Genomic DNA, 20,037 nt, shown 5'->3' with positions numbered 1-20,037 from the left:
ACGTATCTATCTATAGCCCGAGGCGCTAATCCCGCAAAGGGTGGCCGCAGACAAAACGCCTCCAAGTCTCTCTGTTACCCACCATTTGACTGTCCTCCCCCCAGCTCACACCCTTCTCATATACCTCTCCACTCCATCCCTCCATCTCATCCTTGGCCTTCCCCTCCCTCCCCCTCCCTCCACCTCACCCACATACACTCTCCTCGTCAGTCTTTCACTCTCCATCCTCTCCACATGGCCAATCATTCCTATAATTCTGTCTAACTGGTAAGTAGAGTTATTTAAAAGTAGACCTATTCTCTTTTCACTTTAACTTGGCAAAGATTTATCGCCTTCTAGGAAGGTGTATTAAGCAAAATAAGTCACTAGAGTAAATGTGTTTGCAAGGGAGAATAGGTCTTAGGAAACTCGAACTGGGAAGGTTTACAAAGCAAAATAAATCACTAAAGAAAAGGTGTTTGCAAGGGATAATACATGTTAGGAAACTCAGACTGGGAAGGTGTACTAAGCAAAATAAATCACTAAAGAAAAGGTGTTAGGAAGCGAGAATACACCTTAGGAAACTGGGACTGGGAAGGTGTACAGAGCAAAATAAATCACTAGAGAAAAGGTGTTGGGAATGAGAATGACCTTTTCGAAATTCATGGAAGCTGCGGATGTCTCTTGGCTTTGTTTTGTGTGTGTGTGTGTGTGTGTGTGTGTGTGTGTGTGTGTGTGTGTGTGTGTGTGTGTGTGTGTGTGTGTGTGTGTGTGTGTGTGTGTGTGTGTGTGTGTGTGTGTGTGAAGGTGAAGGCGTACAAAGCAAAATAAATCACTAAAGAGAAGATGTTTGCAGGCGAGAATATGAGTCTTGGGAAACTGGAGCTGCAAAAAAAGACGCACAAAACCTGCTGGTAAATATTGCAGTAAACTTGAGGATGCTGAGTTTGGGCAGAGTCAGCAGTTTGGAGGAGAGAATGTTAATTGAATAAGTCACCGCTGCTGCTTGAATTGCTGAGTGGTGTGGTGGGGGAAGGGGGAGAGAGGAGGGGGAAGGAGGGTTAGAAGTGAAGGGGAAGGAGAGAGAAGAAAGGGGAATAGAGAAGAGGAGAGGGAGGAGGGGGGAGAGGGGAAGGAGGTTTAGAGGTGGAGGGGAATGAGAGAGAAGGATGAAGAGAAGGGAGAAGGAGAGGAGGAGGGGGAAGGGGAAGGGGGAGAGGGAGGGTTAGAAGTGAAGGGGAGGGAGAGAGGAGAGGAGGGAAAAGAGAAGGGGAGAATGAGAGGGGGAGGAGGAAGGGAGAGAGGGTGAGGGAGGCTTAGAAGTAGGAGGGGGGTGGAGGAAAAGAGAGGGGGAAGGCAAGAAGAGGAGGGGGAAAGGAGAGAGGGTGAGGGGGGGGTTATATGTGGAAAGGGAGAGAAAAAGAAAAGGAAAAAGAGAGGGGAAGGAGAGAAGAGGAAGAGGGGGGGGAAGATGCGACTGGGGAGGGAGAAGGAAGAGGAGGGGAAGAAAAAAGGGGGAGAGGGAGGGGGTTAGTGATGTAAAGGGGGAGGAGATAAGGGGAGGAGGAAGAAGGGAGTGTGTTGTCGATGTTGAAGGGGAAAGTGATAGGGGGAAAGGGAGAAGAGGAGGGGGAGGGGTGATGTTGGAGGGGGAGGGGGAGGAGAGAGAAGAAGAGAGGAGGGAGGGAGGGGGAGAGGAAGAGGAGGGAGAGATATAAAGAGAAATGAAGTCAACAGTTGAAGAGACCGTCTGAGTTAATTAAATAAGACTCTTTCCGCTTAAATTGGTGAAAGAGAGAGAGAGAGAGAGAGAGAGAGAGAGAGAGAGAGAGAGAGAGAGAGAGAGAGGTGGGGACGTGTGAGAAAATGTTTGAATGAGAAAAATGTTTAAATGAGAGAGACGGGGGAGGAAGAAGTGAAAGGTTGGAATATGAGAGAGAGAGAGAGAGAGAGAGAGAGATCATGGTAATTCTCTCTCTCTCTCTCTCTCTCTCTCTCTCTCTCTCTCTCTCTCTCTCTCACTCAACCCCTTGTACTCAGTGGCTTTCTATTTTATTTCTCCAGACGATTTTCATCTTATTTTTTTTCTCTTATTGGTTCAGGAGTGGTTAAGGAAGCTCCGTAACACCTTTTCCTAAGTGATTTATTTTGCCTACAACACCATACTGTCTTATTGTGTTATATAAATTCTTCAAACATGGCCATTCTCTTCATAAATAACGTACAAAATTATTAACCGGCCGTATCCAGAAATAAATCGCTAAGGAAGAGGTGTTAGGGAGACTCCTTACCATTACAGACCGATTTTTTTGTTTCTCCTATCTAGACGATTTTATTCAGCTTGTTAAACCTGGCTCATCTGTACGTGAACCCAGTGGACTGCAGGCTGAAAAAGTGTCCGATGGCAGTCCACATCATCTTTTCGGGGATTAGGGAGAGAGTTTAGGGACGTTTGTATAACCAGGCAGCTCCTCCGCCTATTTATATCTGTCCCACCACGTGAAGGCGTCCCTCTCCACCACCTTTCACTGTACTACTGAAAATACACTTCGTCTGTCGGCCCCAAGTTTGATCTGACTGAGAGATGTGAAAGTTGTGTCTAACTTCATTTGAGAGAGAGAGAGAGAGAGAGAGAGAGCAGGAAGTAGACAAGGTTAAATCAATGGTGATGACCTTTCCTCCAAAGTTCCTAAGCTCTCCTTTGTATTTTATCTCTCATTTCCTCTCTCCCTCTCTCTCTCTCTCTCTCTCTCTCACGGTAAGGGGTTAGGGAGGAGAGGCGAGGCTTAAGCTGGGTTGGGAAGGTGAGGGGGGATCAGAGAGGGAAGCCACACAAACCAAGCCACCCCAATTACACAACCGCAGTATCCTCAAGCATGTTAACCTATACACGTGTCTATGTTAGGTTAGGCTAGACTGGCGTTAGAATTTATAATATTAGGTTAGATTAGGCACCGGGTAATGATCGTTTGGAGTTAGAAGCTACAATTTTAGGCAAGGTTAGGTTAGTGTGGTTATTAGTAGTGGATTTCTAGAGTTGACAATCAGAAGTTTAAAGGTGATAGTACCATTTCCTAGATTAACAGATTAGTCTATTGTTAGCTTATTAAAATTCTAAACTTCTTCCGACAATGAGAGGGTTAGTAAGGTGAACACTAACTTTGAACACAGGTAGAAGAGAGAAGAGAGATTGAACTAAGGGATATGTTTATTTTTACCTCGCCATATTTGTTTTGTTATTCCTGCTGTCTGGTTTTATTTTTATTCAGCTCAGTACGAACCTGTTGCTAGTCTGCTGTCTAATCTGTGTGTGTGTGTGTGTGTGTGTGTGTGTGTGTGTGTGTGTGTGTGTGTGTGTGTGTCTTTTTGCTTGTCTGTGTCTGTGTCTGTCTGTGCCTATCCATCAGTCAGTCAGACTATCTTTCTATCTTGCTGTCCGTCTACCTATAGCCAGACGCCTCAATCCCAGAGAGAGTGGCCACAAACAAATCACCTTCATGTCATTCTGTCCTTCGCCATCATGCTGCCCTACCTCCAACTCACCCCCCTCCCCACACTCATACCACCACCCCATCCCTCCATCTCTGGTCCTGAATCTCTTAAAAGTATAAACCATCTAAACTCCAAACGTCAAAAAAATCTCACTATTCTGAATAAATAAGAAAAGGATAGCATATGACATTGATCTTAGCGACATGGGGAACTAAGACCTGCCCCCCATTACCTCGTACCCCCCAACAAATGGCGTGCCAGGGTGTCGTACTCGAGTAGTCACGCCATGATAAATTTGGCGGGGTGGAGTACACTTCCGAGAACAGGCGGGACCCAGTGGAGCGCTCCTTTGTTATTCACCCCGGCAAGAGTAATTCCATGAGCTGTCAGACATAATTCACAGATGTCGCTGTTTTGCTCTTTCGTGTGTTTGAATTTAGCTCAGCATAAAAACTCACAGGAAATAGCGTGGAAATATAAAAAATGTCGATAATTACCCTTAAAAATGTTCAGTAGAAATAAATGTCCATAAATCTAGCTACAAAATCACTAAATTGGCTAAGATGCAATTCGTCACGGCAAGAGTAGTCCTGGGAGCTGCCAAATATGATTCACAGATGTCGCTACTGGCCTCCCTCTCTCATTAGGCTTTAATATATCGCTGAATACAAAAAAAATATACATATAATCGGTTGGAACTATGCTAAAAATAATTCAGTAAAGGTAGAACTTGTTAATCTAGCCACAAGTCACTAAATTACCCAAGATTTCACTAAACTAGGCAAGATGGAGCACACTTCCCAGAACAGGAGGGACCCCATGGAGCTCTCCTTTGTTATTTACCCTGGCAAGAGTAATTCCATGACCTGTCAGACTTAATCCACGCATGTCACTCCAGAATTTGCTCTCTCAGAATATGTTAGAATATTGCTTTTCATATATATTCGTTTCGAAATATGCTAAAAATTTTGAGGATTCTTGAAACTGCAAATGTATAGACTTTTTTTTTATACAGAAGATGAACGAAGGAAGGAAAAACAAATTAAGTGAAAAGTCTCTATACTGAAAAAATTGAAATCCTATATATGCTTGAAAATAGACTCAAATTATTAAGAAATGTGTGAAAAGTAGATAAATAACTACAATTTTCTCACGATAAAAATTAATAGCTTCATATTTAGCTACAGAATTGCACACTTTTATGCTACACTCAACCACACTTGCTGATAAAGACCTAGAGTTCATTTACTTTAATTTGGTGAGAGATTTTCGTCCTTTTGCAGCTTATTTCCCGTAGGTCAGTTGCAGAATAAGACAATACTATGGCTGTACGTCCTTTCCGTAGCACTTCTTCGTGATTAGCACCATATTTTAGGATACTGTATGTCTTTTGTCACAGCACAGGATTCAAGGCGGATGAGGCAATTTTAGGCCAAGTTAAATTGAATGGAGTTATGTGTCAGTGAGAGGAGTCGGAGGTGCAGTGGTTAGTGAATCGATCTTGCATCTAGATTCTAGAAGGACCCGGGTTCGATTCTTGGACCGGTTAGACTGGTAGATTCAGTTTGTTATCCCCCTTGCCCTTGTTCAATAGAGTTTTGTATCAGTGAGGAGCGTCAATGGTGCAGTGGTTAGCATATCCATCCTGGGTCTAGAAGGACGCGGGTTCGATTCTGGGACCGGTCAGACTGTTCTAGGGGAAGGGTTGGAGTCAGCATACGTATATTATCAGCCTAAATCGCCGTCGTGCAGTCGATAGATATAAATAGAAGGGGAAGGGCTATTATTTTTGTATCATAATTACTTCCTTATTCTCAGAGGGAGTTGTGTTGGGTTTATGATGCCTTGAAATTACCCCAACTCGTGATAAATGGAGTGAGAGAGAGAGAGAGAGAGAGAGAGAGAGAGAGGAGGAAAGGGATTATTGAAAACTATATCCAACCCCTCCAGTTCTAATCGTCTTTTTCTAGAGTGCATAAAAATAGTCTCGTCGTACTAAGCATGAAGAAAAAATCACCCTTAACCCATGCAAAGTGGTGATTTAATCATCTTTATGCCTTGTCTTTAATCTTGTAACTGTTAGTCCCTCCCTTGTCAGTTGTAGGTGAATTCAAAGTCTCTCTCTCTCTGTCTCTCTCTCTCTCTCTCTCTCTCTCTCTCTCTCTCTTTAATCGTGCAACATCCTAGCAATTTTACGAAGCAATGGGGCGAAATCTTGCATAGTCGAGTTGCAAGTTGTTCGTGTCGGTAGCTACGATTCTGCCGATAGCTGGTACTACGTGTCCAGGTGTCCTTCTACTAATTACAGGTGGGCAGGTAAAGTGGGCATCAAGGTAACACATAGGCAGGTGAAATGGGTATCAAGGTAACACATAGGCAGGTGAAATGGGTATCAAGGTAACACATAGGCAGGTGAAATGGATATTTAGGTAACACATAGGCAGGTGAAATGGGTATCAAGGTAACACATAGGCAGGTGAAATGGGTATCAAGGTAACACATAGGCAGGTGAAATGGGTGTCAAGGTAACACATAGGGAGGTGAAATGGGTATCAAGGTAACACGTAGGCAGGTGAAATGGGTATCAAGGTAACACATAGGGAGGTGAAATGGGCATTCAATGTAACACCTATGGAAAGTAATTTAGATAGCCTTGAAGCAGTGGCCTTGTATCTCAGGGAAATGTATGGGTAACCCGCCACAGAGTCAAAGGCCTAAGTACGGGAGATGAGAACAGAATAAATCGCTTAGGAAGAGGTGTTAGGGGGCTTCTTAAATCGACAAGACTAGGAGCCCTGGATGTAGCAAGCGAAGTTGAGCGAAATAGAAATCAGTACTGACATTGTAGTGAAAGATAATCATTTTCCTTATCTTATCTTCACTATCTTTAAAGCCAGCTCTATAATGTGTTTTAAGAGACACCTTCGTAGAGAAAATGAGACAGTAAAGTTAGAGATAATGTTATGAGAGGATGAGACACGAAGGAAAAAAGGAAGGCCTGTCATAAAAGAGAGCTTGTGGAAGTGCGTGGAGGCATATAAAGTGGGGAAGATGTGGGGAGGTGGTGTGTGTGTGTGTGTGTGTGTGTGTGTGTGTGTGTGTGTGTGTGAGAGAGAGAGAGAGAGAGAGAGAGGATAGAGACTGATGGGAGAGGGGAGGAAGGGAGGAGAAGGGAGCATGTTGTTGTTACTGTTTATTGTTGTTGGAGGAGTTTGGTAAGTGTGTGGAAGAAAAAAATGAATGTATGTTATGTTTTTATGTATTTGTCTATCGATCCAGGTATCTATCTAACCATCTATCTATCAATCTGTCTATCTATCCAGTCTATTTATCTGTATCTATCTATACCTACTTTATCTGCCCTTGTGTCTGTCACCTACCTAGCTATCCATCTCTATCTATCAATCTATCTACCTCGGTCACAATCTACACATCTATCTATCTACTCGGACTTTCTTTGTATCTATCTGTCTACCTGTCTACCTGCTTGGAATGGAGGGCTTGGAAATAATCAGTGAAGTCTTTACCCCATTATCGCCTTTACTACTGCCAGACGATTTTATTCAGCTGTGACCAGACCTCTTCTAGTAAAGGAATAAATAAAGAAGAATCATACGCTGACACTTAATACAGCTTGAAAAATAAATATAACAAGTAAAGGAGCGGTACAGGTTAAAAATAAAGGAGAGTGTTTATATCGTCTGGTTCCCGGTGTGTTTAGATTAGGGTTGGGTAGGAGAGGTGTCATTTAGGTTAGTTTGCGAAGCCCCCTAACCAGACACCACAGCACAGCACAGCACCTCACAGCACAGCACCTCACAGCACAGCACCTCACAGCACAGCATAGCACAGCACACTACACCACACCCCACCCCACCACACCATGCCACCACACCATACCACATCATATCATACCCCTCCCCACCCCAGTACACCACATCACACCACACCCCACCCCACCCCACCCCACCCCACCCCACCCCACCCCACATCACATCACTCCACACCACACCACACCACACACCACTCCACCCCACCACATTACATCACACCCAACCTACACGCACCCCACCTCACCCCACCCCACCCTACATGAGTCAATATCTCCCCCACCCGGCCATTCTCCCCAGGTAGTGAGTTTAGTGGTGGGGTGGATCAAGTTGATGGTAATGACAGTAGTAAGGGTGGAATGTGTTGAGCTGGAGTGGATGCCAGTGTGTGGGGAGAGGCGTGGAGAATGTGGCGTTGAGAATGAGGCGTTGAGAATAAGATGTTGAGAATAAGGCGTTGAGAATAAGGCGTTGAGAATAAGACGTTGAGAACAAGTCGCTAGGAATGAGGCGTTGAGAATGAGGCGTTTAGAAATATATTTTGTGGGTTATTTTCTCCTAACATTATAATCCCTAATTTCCACGTCACCCGCCACTCCACGCCACCCTCCCTCACTGACCCTTCCTTCACCCTTATTATGTAATCGCCTAATCCTTCTCATAATAATCCCTCCTGATTTTTGGCGCATTTTTCTTCAGGGTCATTAATAAATCCCACGTCTTCTCGCCAATCCAAGTCATCTTCCCTCATTGACTCCTTGGTGTTCTCGTAGGCAGCCCCCAAACACCTGATCCATAGTGATTTAGTTTTTGGATATGGCTGGTTAATGTCCGTCTGTGCGTTATTTGTGCAGAGTGTGGCGATGTCAGATTTGCGTATCACATGGCAGGACGGTGTAATAAGCAAAATAAATCGCTTAGGAAAGGGTGTTAGGGAGCTCCATTATGCAACGTTGAGCACTTCTTTTCATCCTCTCATCACCAATTTATTTTATTTTGTGTATTTTTTTTTTATTTATTGCCAGGATAACATCATCACTATACTCTTTCTACTTCAGCTTGGCCTAAAATTGCCATCTGTCCAACATGAATGCTAAGCCATAACAAGGGTTTGGTGGGTGGGGGAGAGCCTTCTGTTTTGTTATCCTTGTCTTATTCTCGTAGTTTACTCACTCTTCTTATGTTCCTAAGAGATTAAAACTAGAATATGATGCTAGTCACGAAGAAGTGGCATGGAAAAGAAGTAGAACCGTACTGTTGTTTTTTTCTTACATTGAGTAGTCACGAGCGATTAACACCAGTATATGCTGCTAGTCACGAAGAAGTGCTATGGAAGGGATGTCGAACCGTAGTATTGTCTGATTCTGCCACTGAACTACGTGAAATAAGCTGCAAAATTACGAAAATCAGGAGAAATTAACATAGACGAACTTTACTTTCCACTTTCTTCCTATCACTTCAAGATGCCTCGCCTCATTTACCGCACTCACATCTTATCATCTTGTGGAATCACGTAATTACTTTTCCATAATGCTTCGTGTTTTGTGGTGTATATCTTGGCCAAAACAACGATTAAAAAGGGATAAAGGTTGAAGGCATAATTGGTGGTGGTTAAGTTATAAAGAAGGTTGTCAGGCGATTACTGGATTAGTTGGAGTTACCCCCCTCCCTCGTCCATCCATCTTATTCTTCTCCCTTCTACCCTCCTACCCAACCCCATTACCACCCCAACCCACCCCACACTGGCCAACTCTACCCCTACCCTGCTCAGACTTAACCTACCTTGCCACACTCCACCCTACTCTACCACCTCCTTCTCTACCCTACCCAAACCTGCCACCTACCCCTATCTCCCTGACCCCTACCCACCTTACCCTACCCTACCATTTCCCCACCCTGCCCCACCCCAGTCTACCTCCTCTTCCAGACTACCCTACCCTACCTTCCTTCCCCACTGTCCCCTACCCTCTTCCCTCCTTCCTTCTCCCTACCCATCCCAACCTACCTTACGGCACCGCACCCTCCCTGACCTCAACCTACCCAAACCTCGCCCTGCCCAACCCCAACCTACCTTACGACACCCCATGCTACCTGAGTCACCCTGCCTTATCTCCATCCTACCTATCCCCTACCCTGCCTCAACCCACCCTACCTTATCTTACACCCAACCTATCCCGCACCCTACCCAAACCCAACCTACCTTACATCCCCCTCACCCTATACCCAACCACACCCCACCTACCTCACCCTAACGTACCCTACCTCACTCAACCTACTCCTCCCCCATCCTGACCTACCCTCCTCTGCTCCCCCATGCCCTACTCTTCCCCTCCCCTGCATTCCCTCTCCACCAACCTACCCTACCCTTTACCTCCAAGCTAACATGCAGGCTGGGCAAACTTCGCCTCTCATGTTCGTTCAGGAACAAAACTTCACCTCCTATTTCACTGCGTCTACCTCACGCTTAGGGCATGTCCGTCACTTTCCTCCCCGACGCATCTAAGTGTACCATCCTTAGACAAAAATATACACCAAGCCTCTCTCAACTTAGGGATATTTTTCAGGGGAGGAAAGTGAAAATGCGGAGGAAACGCCTGGGCCCTGCAGTGTCATTTATTTTGTTACTTAATTATGTTTTCCTGCCACCCCTCTCCTCCACGGCCTCACTGTCTGTGCTCTACCCTTTTTCTCCTCCTTTCCTCTTGTCTTTCCACGTCCTGTTATTTCTTCCTTTCTTCTCTGTCTATCCTTTCTTCCATCTCTCCTTTCCCAAATCCTCCCTGTCCTTCGCCTTTTCCTTCATACCCTTCTTACATGCTCTGCCTACCCCCTTCCATTTCAATCCCTTGCCCCATCTCTTTCTACACTGCCTCACTTTCTTCCACGCCCTTCCTTTCCAATCCCCTTCCACTTCCCTTTCCCTTTCCCCTCTGCCTTCCCTTCCTCCCTGCCCTTCCCCTTTCCATTCTTCCTTCCCTTTCCCTATCTTTTCTCCCTTTCCTTCCTCCACCTTCCTTTCCTCCTCTCCCCTCCCCCTCCATTCTTCCCCTCCCCTCCCCTCCTCCTTCCTTTCCTCCTCTCCTCTCCACATTCTTTTCCTCCCCTCCCCAAATGTTCATCTAGTATTTCACCTCTTCTGCTTCTCACGTCCCTCTGCTGGCTAATATTCCTAAGCAGAGAGAGGCTTGGTATATTTTTCTGCATTAATATTTCAGCTCTTTTACTTCTCACTTTCCTCTGCTGGTCAATATTCCTAGGCAGAGAGAGGCTTGGTATATTTCTCTGCCTTTCTGTTTCACCTCTTCTACTTCTCACCATCCTCTGCTGGTCAATATTCCTAAGCAGAGAGAGGCTTGGTATGTTTCTCTGCCCTAACATTTCACCTCTTCTGCCACTCACATCCCTATACTGGCCAATATTCCTTAGCTGTGAGAGGCTTGGTATATTTCTCTGCCTTAATATTTCACCTCTTCTGCTTCTCACTTTCCTCTACTGGCTAATATTCCTAAGCTGTGAGAGGCTTGGTGTGTTTCTCTGGCCATAGATAATTCTCTTGGGTATGATGCATCAGGGAGGAAAGTGACGGACATGCCCTAAGTGTGAAGCAGACGCAGTGGAACACTAGACTAACTTTTGCCCCTGCTGTATTTCCTCAACATTCATGGGGTAACTGTTTCGTTCATGTCAAGAGTTTTTCGTGTTAGTATTGTTTTTCCAGGATGAATTATGACTGACCAAAGTACCATCGTAAACCGTCATATGAAAGAAAACATAATGATCTTCCAATATTACTGCCATGTCTACTTTTATTGAATTATATTTTGCTTTAGTTGCTTTTCATTGTTGTTGTTGTGGTGGTAGTGGTGGTGGTTGTGGTGGTGGTAGTGGTGGTGTTGTGGTTGTGTGTGGTTGATATTTGATTTTTTTTTTCCTTGTTTTACACTTAGCAGATATGGAGGGGGGGAAGTGGAGGGGGAGACCAAGAGTGAGATGGAGGGATGAGGTGGAGAGGCCTAATAGGAAGGGGGGATGGGAAGTAGAGGGTTAGGGGGAGGGCAGTCTAATGGCGGAGGACAAGATGATAAGGATGCGATTTGTTTGTGGCTACCCTTTCTGGGATTAAGGCGTGTGACTCTAGATAGACAGAAACAAATAGATAGATAGATAGATAGTTAGATAGATAGATAAACAGTCTCCCTAATTTCTCCAGATATTTGGTAGGGCTCTGTAAGATGTGGACAAAATAATGACGAAATGTGTACAAAAATTAACTCTGCAGAGTCCAAAACCTTTATCATCATCAGTGTAATGAATAGATAAATAGATAGATAGATAGATAGATGGCTGGACGGATAGATAGAAAGGTAGATAAAACAATAAATCAGTGTAGTGCTTCCTTGGCTAATGTTTAAGTCTAATCTGATACAATAAACACTGACGCTTGGCTGAAGTTAAGCTGTTTGGCACTGATTGGCACCAACAAGCTTAACTTTGTGTGTGTGTGTGTGTGTGTGTGTGTGTGTGTGTGTGTGTGTGTGTGTGTGTGTGTGTGCGAGGAGCCTCACACACACACACACACACACACACACACACACACACACACACACACACACGGCTACACAGACACCTCTTCCCTTCACTCAGATGAGTTTACTTCTTCGGCCTACACCTGTTTCTTAGTTCCTTATCTGGCACATCCTTCCCATACAGTTCATTAGCCCTTCATTTAGTACATTCATTCCACACCAGTCCTTACTTCCTCATCAGGCACATCCTCCAGACATCATTCCCCTGTTCCCCACCCTCATTATCATTCCTTTGTACCTTATTATCCACATCCATCTCACATCATTCCCTAGATCCCCGTCTGCCTTGTCATTCTTGCGTAGGTTTTGAGTTGTTCCTTATTCGTGTATTTATTCACCCAGATCTGTCCAAAGAGAATTTACAACTGGCGAAATACAATGAAAAACCGTATCTTTATCAAGACGTGTTTCAGATGGTTCGTTTTTTCCGCTATGTATTCGTCATAGTCTGGAAATACATATGCGTCTGTGTACATCGCTCCATAGTTCCTCATATGGCACGTCCTTCCCACATCATTCCCTTTGTCTAAATCTTTTGAGAACAAGATCGTCATTGTTTTCGTTTACACCATTCCTGCTGCTAACAAATATTTTAATAGTTTTAGGAAAGTCCCCTTGTAGTAAGAGGGTTAGTGAAGTCCGTCTCTCATCCCTCCACCTTGAAGTCTCATCTCTTTCCCGCATCACTCCCTTGTTCCCCATCCGGCAGGTCACTCTCTCTAATACCACTGAGGGAGCAAGGCCTGTGATGTGCCTGGCTTGGTGTATCTCAATCAGGGTGGAATGCACAGTGAGGGACAAAAGTTAGCCTGCTATTCCACTGCGTCTGCTTCACACTTAGGGCATGTCCGTCACATTCCTCCCTGACGTATCACATCAAAGAGAATCATCTATGGTCAGAGAAACATACCAGACCTCTCTCAGCTCAGGAATGTTACCCAGTACAAAGTGAAGAGGAGGGGAGGTGAAATATTAGGCAGAGAAACATAACAAACCTCTCAGCTTAGGAATATTAGCCACCAGAGGAAAGCGAGAGGGAGGTAAGGTGAAATATTAGGCAGAGAAACATACCAAACCTCTCTCAGCTTGGCAATATCAGCCCGTAGAGACTGTGAAAGAGGAGAGGTGAAATACTGTGCAGAGAAACATACCAAGCCTCTCTCAGCTTAGGAATATTAGCCAGCAGAGGAAAGCGAGAGGGAGATGAGGTGAAATATTAGGCAGAGAAACATACCAAACCCCTCTCAGCTTAGGAGTATTAGCCAGCAGAGGAAAGTGAGAAGTAGAAGAGATGAAACATTGGGCAGAGAAACACACCAAGCCTCTCTCACCGTGGGAATATTAGCCAGCAGAGGAAAGTGAGAAGAGGTGAAATATTATGGAAACAATGGACAGAGAAACGTACCAAGCCTCTCTCACGGTGGGAATATTAGCCAGGAGGGGAAAGTGGGAAAGTGTCAAATAATAGGGTAGTTTTTGTTCCCATGTGTTCTGTAGTTTGTTCCCAGGTTTATAGTTCATAGCACAGTGTGTCTCTCTCTCTCTCTCTCTCTCTCTCTCTGAATATCATTAAGTCTGATGTGTAGCCAGATTAAGCGATCACTGTCAGTTGCTAGGGACTGGACTCACTAATTTTAAGTCTGGTATTCTCGTCGGTTAAGGAAGCTCCCTAATACCTTTTCCTAAGCGATTTGTTTCACGTATTATATGTTTTTGTCCTGTTATGTGTTATATAAATCCTTCTAACATCTTCATTCTGTAAGTTAATGAAAAGGATATCAGCCAGTAACAATATTAAAAATGATGATGATAATAATAATAATAGCAATAACAATAATAATAATAATAACAAGAATAACAATAATAGTAATACCAATAATTATAACAAATAAATAAATGCAGTACCTACCTTGCGGTCGATGGGACTGGCTTCTTGCTGAAAGACGTGGACTGACGAACCTAGGGTGCTGTGAGGGGTTAAGTCCAGCTGCTCACAAATCACCTTTACTCCATACCCAGGCTTACTCTCTGTCACCCACCTTTCCGTTATTATGCTGAGTGAATTTTTGCCCCTTGAATAAGAGAAGCGATTAGGGCTACAGACTTGCTACAGTGCGTTTACAATATCCTAGCAAAGACCCCTAACTCCTTTCAGCTCAGTCGATGGCCAGGTGTAGTCAGATTGGAGACTTGATTTGACTAGTAACCAAGGAGACTAATTCCTACCTGATTAAGACTCGCTTGCATAAAGATCCCTAGCCCCTTTCAGCTCCTGTCGATGGCCAGGTGTAGTCAGATTAGAGACTTGATTTGACTAGTGACCAAGGAGACTTATTCCTGCCTCATTAAGACTCGCATACACAAAGATCCCGAACCTCTTTCAGCTTAGTCGATGGTCAGGTGTTTTCGGACTAGAGGGTCGATTTGACTAGTAACCAAGGAGACTCATTCCTACCTCAATAAGACTCGTTTGCTAAAGAGAGTATATTTTAGTGTGCATCTTAACACCTTTCTTGTTTTCTACAGTAAAGACAGATGCCACGCTCGCCGTCACTGCTTTTCTTCTATCCACAAGTTGATTTTAGGTCAAGTTAAAGTAAACAGATTATAGAGAGCTTCCTAAAATCACCAGCCTACTGCCCCAAAAATCAGTGTCACTCCCTCTTTCCTTCCCTCGCCTTTGACAGATAGGAGCCATTGAGCACAGACACCCCTCTCACCCTCACCCTTTCTCTCTCTCACCTTCACCCCTTCTCCCTCACCCTCACCCCTTCTCCCTCACCCTCACCCCTTCTCCTTCACCTTCACCCCTTCTCCCTCACCCTCACCCCTTCTCCCTCACCCTCACCATGGTTATTTTAGGCCAGGTTATAGTGAACAGAGGATAGAAAGACTCCTGAACGCACGAAAATACCTAGATCAGTGTCCCACCCCCATTCTTTCCCTCGCCTTCGATAAATATAGCTTTTCGATGCACCCCACTCACCCCACTCCTCCTCCTCCTTCTTCTCATCCCTCTCACCCACTAGATGGTAATTTTTTAGGCCAAGTTAGAGTGAAAAGAGTATAGTGAGACGCCTAAATGCATGAGAAAAAGGCACCCAAATAGTGTCGCACCCTCTTCCCCCCTCGTCTTCGATAAATATAAGTTTTCGATACATCTTACTCTTCCTCCCTTTTTCTCCTCCCTCGCACCCACTAGATGGTAATTTTAGGCCAAGTTAAAGTGAGAGGGGTATTGTGAGACGCCTAAATGCATGAAGAGAAGGTGATAAGTCAGTGTCACACCCTCTTTCCCTCCCTCACTTTGACAAATATTGTGATTGGGTACAGACACTTTCACTCCCTCTCTCTCACCCTGACTTCCCTCTCTCTCACCCTCACTTCCCTCACCTCTTTCACCCTCACTTTCTTCACCCTCATTTCCCTCTCTCTCACCTCCACATCCCTCTTTCTCACCTCCAAATTCCTCTTTCTCACCTCCACATCCCTCTCTCACCTTCGCTTCCCTCTCTCTCACCTTCCCTTCCCTCTCTTTCACGCTCACTTCCTCCATAACCCCTCAATGCCAGGACCTACTCTATGAATCCCTTGGCTATTTTCCTCCCCTCTTTCACTCATTAACGTAATTGATATTGTTATCGTAATTAGGATTTACTTTTAGATACTCGAGCTTCATTAACCCCACTAATGAAGGTAAAAACATCCAGAGGTAACAAGGAAATAAATTGCCAAGGAAATAAATCACCAGGGAAATAAGTTGCCAGGGAAATAAATTGCCAAGGAAATAAATCACCAGGGAAATAAGTTGCCAGGGAAATAAATTGCCAAGGAAATAAATTGCCAAGGAAATAAATTGCCAAGGAAATACATAGCCAGGGAAATAAATCGTCAGAAATAAATCGTCACAAATAAATTGCCAAGGAAATAAATCGACAAAAAAATAAATCGCCAAAGAAAAGATTGCCAAGGAAATAAATCGCCAAGGGAATAAATTACCAAGGAAATAAACCGCCAAGCAAATAAATCGCCAAAGAAATAAATCGCCAAAGAAATAAATCACCAAGGAATTAAATCACCAAGGAAATAAATCGCCAGGGAAATAAATTGCCTGATCCTACGTAAGAGGTTAACTTTTTACATGACTTATATTAAATTTCGTTCTTGTCGGTGTGGGATTTATTCAGCTTAGGGAAATCCTCTCATGATAAGGGATTAATGAGGAAGGATTAATGAGGCTGCTTTTAACCCCTTTGTTAATAGTCTGTCTCAAAATATCGTCTGTGAGGTAGGAAGAGTAGAGAACTAAGTCGGAGCTGTACGGGTGTTAAGGGACCGTTCTTTTATTTTGGCTGTTACACTCCCGTCCTCACCTTTATCCTTACCCACACTCTCATCCTCACCCTTACCCTTACCCATACCTTCACCCTCACCCTCACTCTTACTTTCACCCCCTCACCCTCACCCATACATTTACTCTCACCCTTACCCTCACCCATACCCTCACCCATACATTTACTCTCACCCTTACCCTCACCCTCACCTTTACTTTCACCCTTTCACCCCCACCCTCACCCTCGCTCTCACTTTCACTCCATCACCCTCCCCCTCACCCTCACTCACTCTCAGTCTTACTTTCACTCCATCACCCTCACCCCTCACTCTCACTTCTACTGTCTGTCACCCACACCTTCACTGACCTACACACACCACACTACCTTCACTCTCCCTTTACTGCCTCATCTTTGTAATAATTCTAATAATAGCAATAATCCTCTTGTATTCTCATTCAGCTAGACGATTTTGAGCTGAGAATGGGAGATGAGAATGTTAACCCCATGAAGGAGCTGAGGGAAATTCGTAGAGAGAGGGAGAGAGAGAGAGAGAGAGAGAGAGACTTAAATGACATCGACTAAGAGCAAGAATGAAAAACGAAATACATCACTGAAGGCGTTGAGAAATAAGTAACATTCAAAAGGATGATGAGTTACAATAATAAATCGCTTAGAAAAAGGAGCTACGCAGCCTTCAAATTATGACCCCTTAATCTATTGGCTCCTTGCTTTTACCCCAAATTTCCCGTATTATTTATAAAGGAAAAAAAATGTAAATTATTAAAACATATCCTCAATCAGTTCTCATTTTAGATCGAGTCTCCTCTTCCCCAGATTTCATTTTCGCTTTTAAAATATAGATAGATAGACAGATAGACAGACGGATAGATAAACAGACAGATAGATGGACAGACAGATAAATAGATTGATAGACAGAGAGGTAGATTTAACACCTGGCCTGATTAATGAGCTTTCGATGTAAAAAATACAAATAGATTTCTTTAACACCTGGCCTGACTAATGCTTGCTCTTCATCTTGTCTGAGCGGTTAATTCTGCCATTTTTTGCAATATCTATCGTGTGAAAAAAGCCATAATATTCTGGAACACATCCCTTGATTTATATACTGGTTTTCGTTTAGCCTTTACATATGCCGTACAGTAGGTCACAAAATCACCAATGAATGACTGATGAATTTTGATTTTTACAATATCTACCGTGGAAAAAAAAAAAAAAAATAAGTTGTGATATTTTGACACACATCCCTAGATAATCTGGTTTTCGTTCAGTCGTCCCCCATGTCACAAAATCATGAGTGGAAAAATTAGAAACTTTTTAAAAATCTGATTACGCCCTCCCCCAACGTGAGTACTTATCCTCTTGCCTGAGTGATAATTTTGGCAGTTTTTGGAATATATATTGTGTGAAAAAAGGTGTAATATTCTGAAACACATCCCTAGATATATGGGTTTTCTCTCAGTCGTCCCCCCATGTCACAAGATCACGAGTGGAGAAAGTTACAAAAAAGTTACGAAATTTGGTTACCCCTTTCCCTAACACGAGTACTGATTCTCTTCGGTGTGTGATGAATTTTGAGTTTTTATAATATTTCTTGCCCGAAAAACGCTGTAATATTTTGGAACACATCCCTAGATATATAGTTTTTCGCTCAATCGTCCCCCAGGTCACCAAATCACGAATGAAAAAAGTTACAAAAAAGTTACAAGATCAGGTAACGCCTTCCCCCAACACATTTGGTGAGGGATGGAGTGAGTTTTTATATCTCTCGTCTGAAAAGAGCTGTAATATTCTGCAACACATCCCGCAAAGTATTGGTCTTTGTTCAATCGTTCCCCAAGTCACCAAATCACGAATGGAAAAAGTTACAAAAAAAGTTACAAGATCAGGTAACGCCTCCCCTGCCTTATAAAGAGGACTGAGAGAGGAGTGACACAAACCGTACGGCGGCTGGTCCTCTACTGACACACACATGATCCCAGCCCGGCGGATAGGGTTGCCATAGGAAGTTCACCAGGACCGCTAAACCCGCTGTCAAAACCTGCTAGAATAGTGCTAAGGTAGAAGAGAAAAAAATTGAAAAGAAAGGGAATAGAAGGATGAAAGAAGAAATACCAGAGGAGGTGCTTAAATCTCACCAGTATTCCAAAAACTGTGTAAATGAATCAACGACTAGAAGAAGAAAAAGAACAGAAGAAGAAATTTACCAGAGGAAGTGCATAAACCTCCCCAATATTGCAAATAAATAAATAAATAAATAAATACATCAAGGAAGTTGCTAGTTTCTTTTGCCCTGATGTTACGAAAAAATTTATCGGAAGATGGAAGTGAATATCGAAGAGGACGTGGACTGGCACTGGTAGCAATCCGTAAGAATCCTGATATATATCTTTTAAAAATCTCCAGGCATAGATAAAAGAAGACTAAGGCACGTATTCTAGTCGGTTAAGGAAGTCCCTAACACCTTTTCCTGAGAGATTTATTTTGCTTAGTACATCCGACTGTTCTGTGTTATAAAAATCCTAACATTGTCCAGCTCTGCATAAATAATGTACTAAAGGATAATTACCCAGACGTCTCCAAAAATAAATCGATAAGGAAGAGGTGCTAGGGAGTCTCTGTACCTGGTGAGAATATAGGCCCAGAATTCTTGAAGTTTCTTTAAATAATGAAGAAATTTTGATAGACAGTGATCGAGACCCATAAAAATCATGCCACATACACAGATACCCAGACATACGTGGGTCCTTCCAAATGTTCTCGAGATAGGTCGTTCCTGTATTCCTCAACATAGTCTCGCCTAAGGTCAATGCACTCTCGGTGGAATTTGGCTGCATCATACTGGAAATGAGCCAAATGTGTTCTTGAAGTTTCGAGTCTGGTCAGCTTCTGGTCTGGTGTCAACATTCTGGCCATCCATCTTGTAGACACTTTGCTCATACTCGAGATGTCAGTCAAGATGTGCCCTGAGCCAGCACTGATGCCCCTGGTGTTGGCTATCTGTTGCACACACAAACACCTGCCATTCAAGACCAACCAGCGAATGGCCTCCACTTGATCGTCGGTGATGGATGATTTTAGGCGTCCCGACCATGAGTCATCTTTGGGGCGCTCTCCCCGCCGCGCTTGGAATCATCAGGTCACTTACTTTTGGTGGAACAGCAAGAAGAGTCTACGTGAAGTGTGTTGACCGTGACGTCGTGGATTTTCTTGGGAGCATATCCTTTTTTCACAGATAATCACAGTACAGGCTTCTTCCTTGTTCATTTTTGGATTTGGCTGTACCGATTTTCACAGGACCTTACCTGCAGACACATAAAGATTTGAGTTGTTGTGTATAGTCCCGTGAGGCTTTGTAGTGTCCAGTCGTACCTAAAAGTTGTGGTGACTCCCCTTGTTTTTGGGAGAGGCCGAGGACCTTTTTAGAAACCCACATAGGTAAGAGAAGGCCAAGATATATCCCTAGATACTTAAGAAAACTCAGTGACAACTCAAAATCTCACTGGAATATGATACTTGGTAGATATTGACACTCAGGCTCCTATGACTCACTCTTAGCTGAGTAAAATCGTCTGGAGTTAACTGGAATACTAGAGTTATCCCAAGCATGAGGGGTTATATTTCGCTAGATCTGGGGTCATATCTAACAGGTACAAAGGTGAGAGATGCGAGGCCATGAGGATGATAATCTGGTAGCTAAATTCTACGGGAGTGCACCTTGCCTCCGAATAATATTAGGGTGGGACTGACTAACTAGGCCGCTTTCACGTCTAAAAACTCTAAACTAAAATTTAAATA

General features: G+C 43.7%; 1 protein-coding gene across 1 annotated transcript in view; it reads right to left on the bottom strand.

The window, feature by feature from the left end:
• Cbp53E (Calbindin 53E) overlaps positions 1 to 18,186 on the bottom strand; it is a 269,482-nt gene extending 251,296 nt beyond the window's left edge. Inside the window, exons 1-2 of the mRNA XM_080279909.1 lie at positions 18,121 to 18,186; positions 13,797 to 13,959 (exon numbers count right to left, since the gene is read on the bottom strand). The gene's annotated coding sequence lies outside the window, so the exon portion shown is untranslated. The remainder of the gene's footprint in view (positions 1 to 13,796; positions 13,960 to 18,120) is intronic.
• Positions 18,187 to 20,037: the final 1,851 nt, after the last annotated feature.

Source organism: Coenobita brevimanus, chromosome 81, assembly GCF_032717465.1.
Source record: "Coenobita brevimanus isolate Jiangsu-jjx chromosome 81, ASM3271746v2, whole genome shotgun sequence".
NCBI classification, from domain to species: domain Eukaryota; kingdom Metazoa; phylum Arthropoda; class Malacostraca; order Decapoda; family Coenobitidae; genus Coenobita; species Coenobita brevimanus.
Note: the sequence above shows the minus strand (reverse complement) of the source record. Positions and strands in the feature narration are given on the sequence as shown.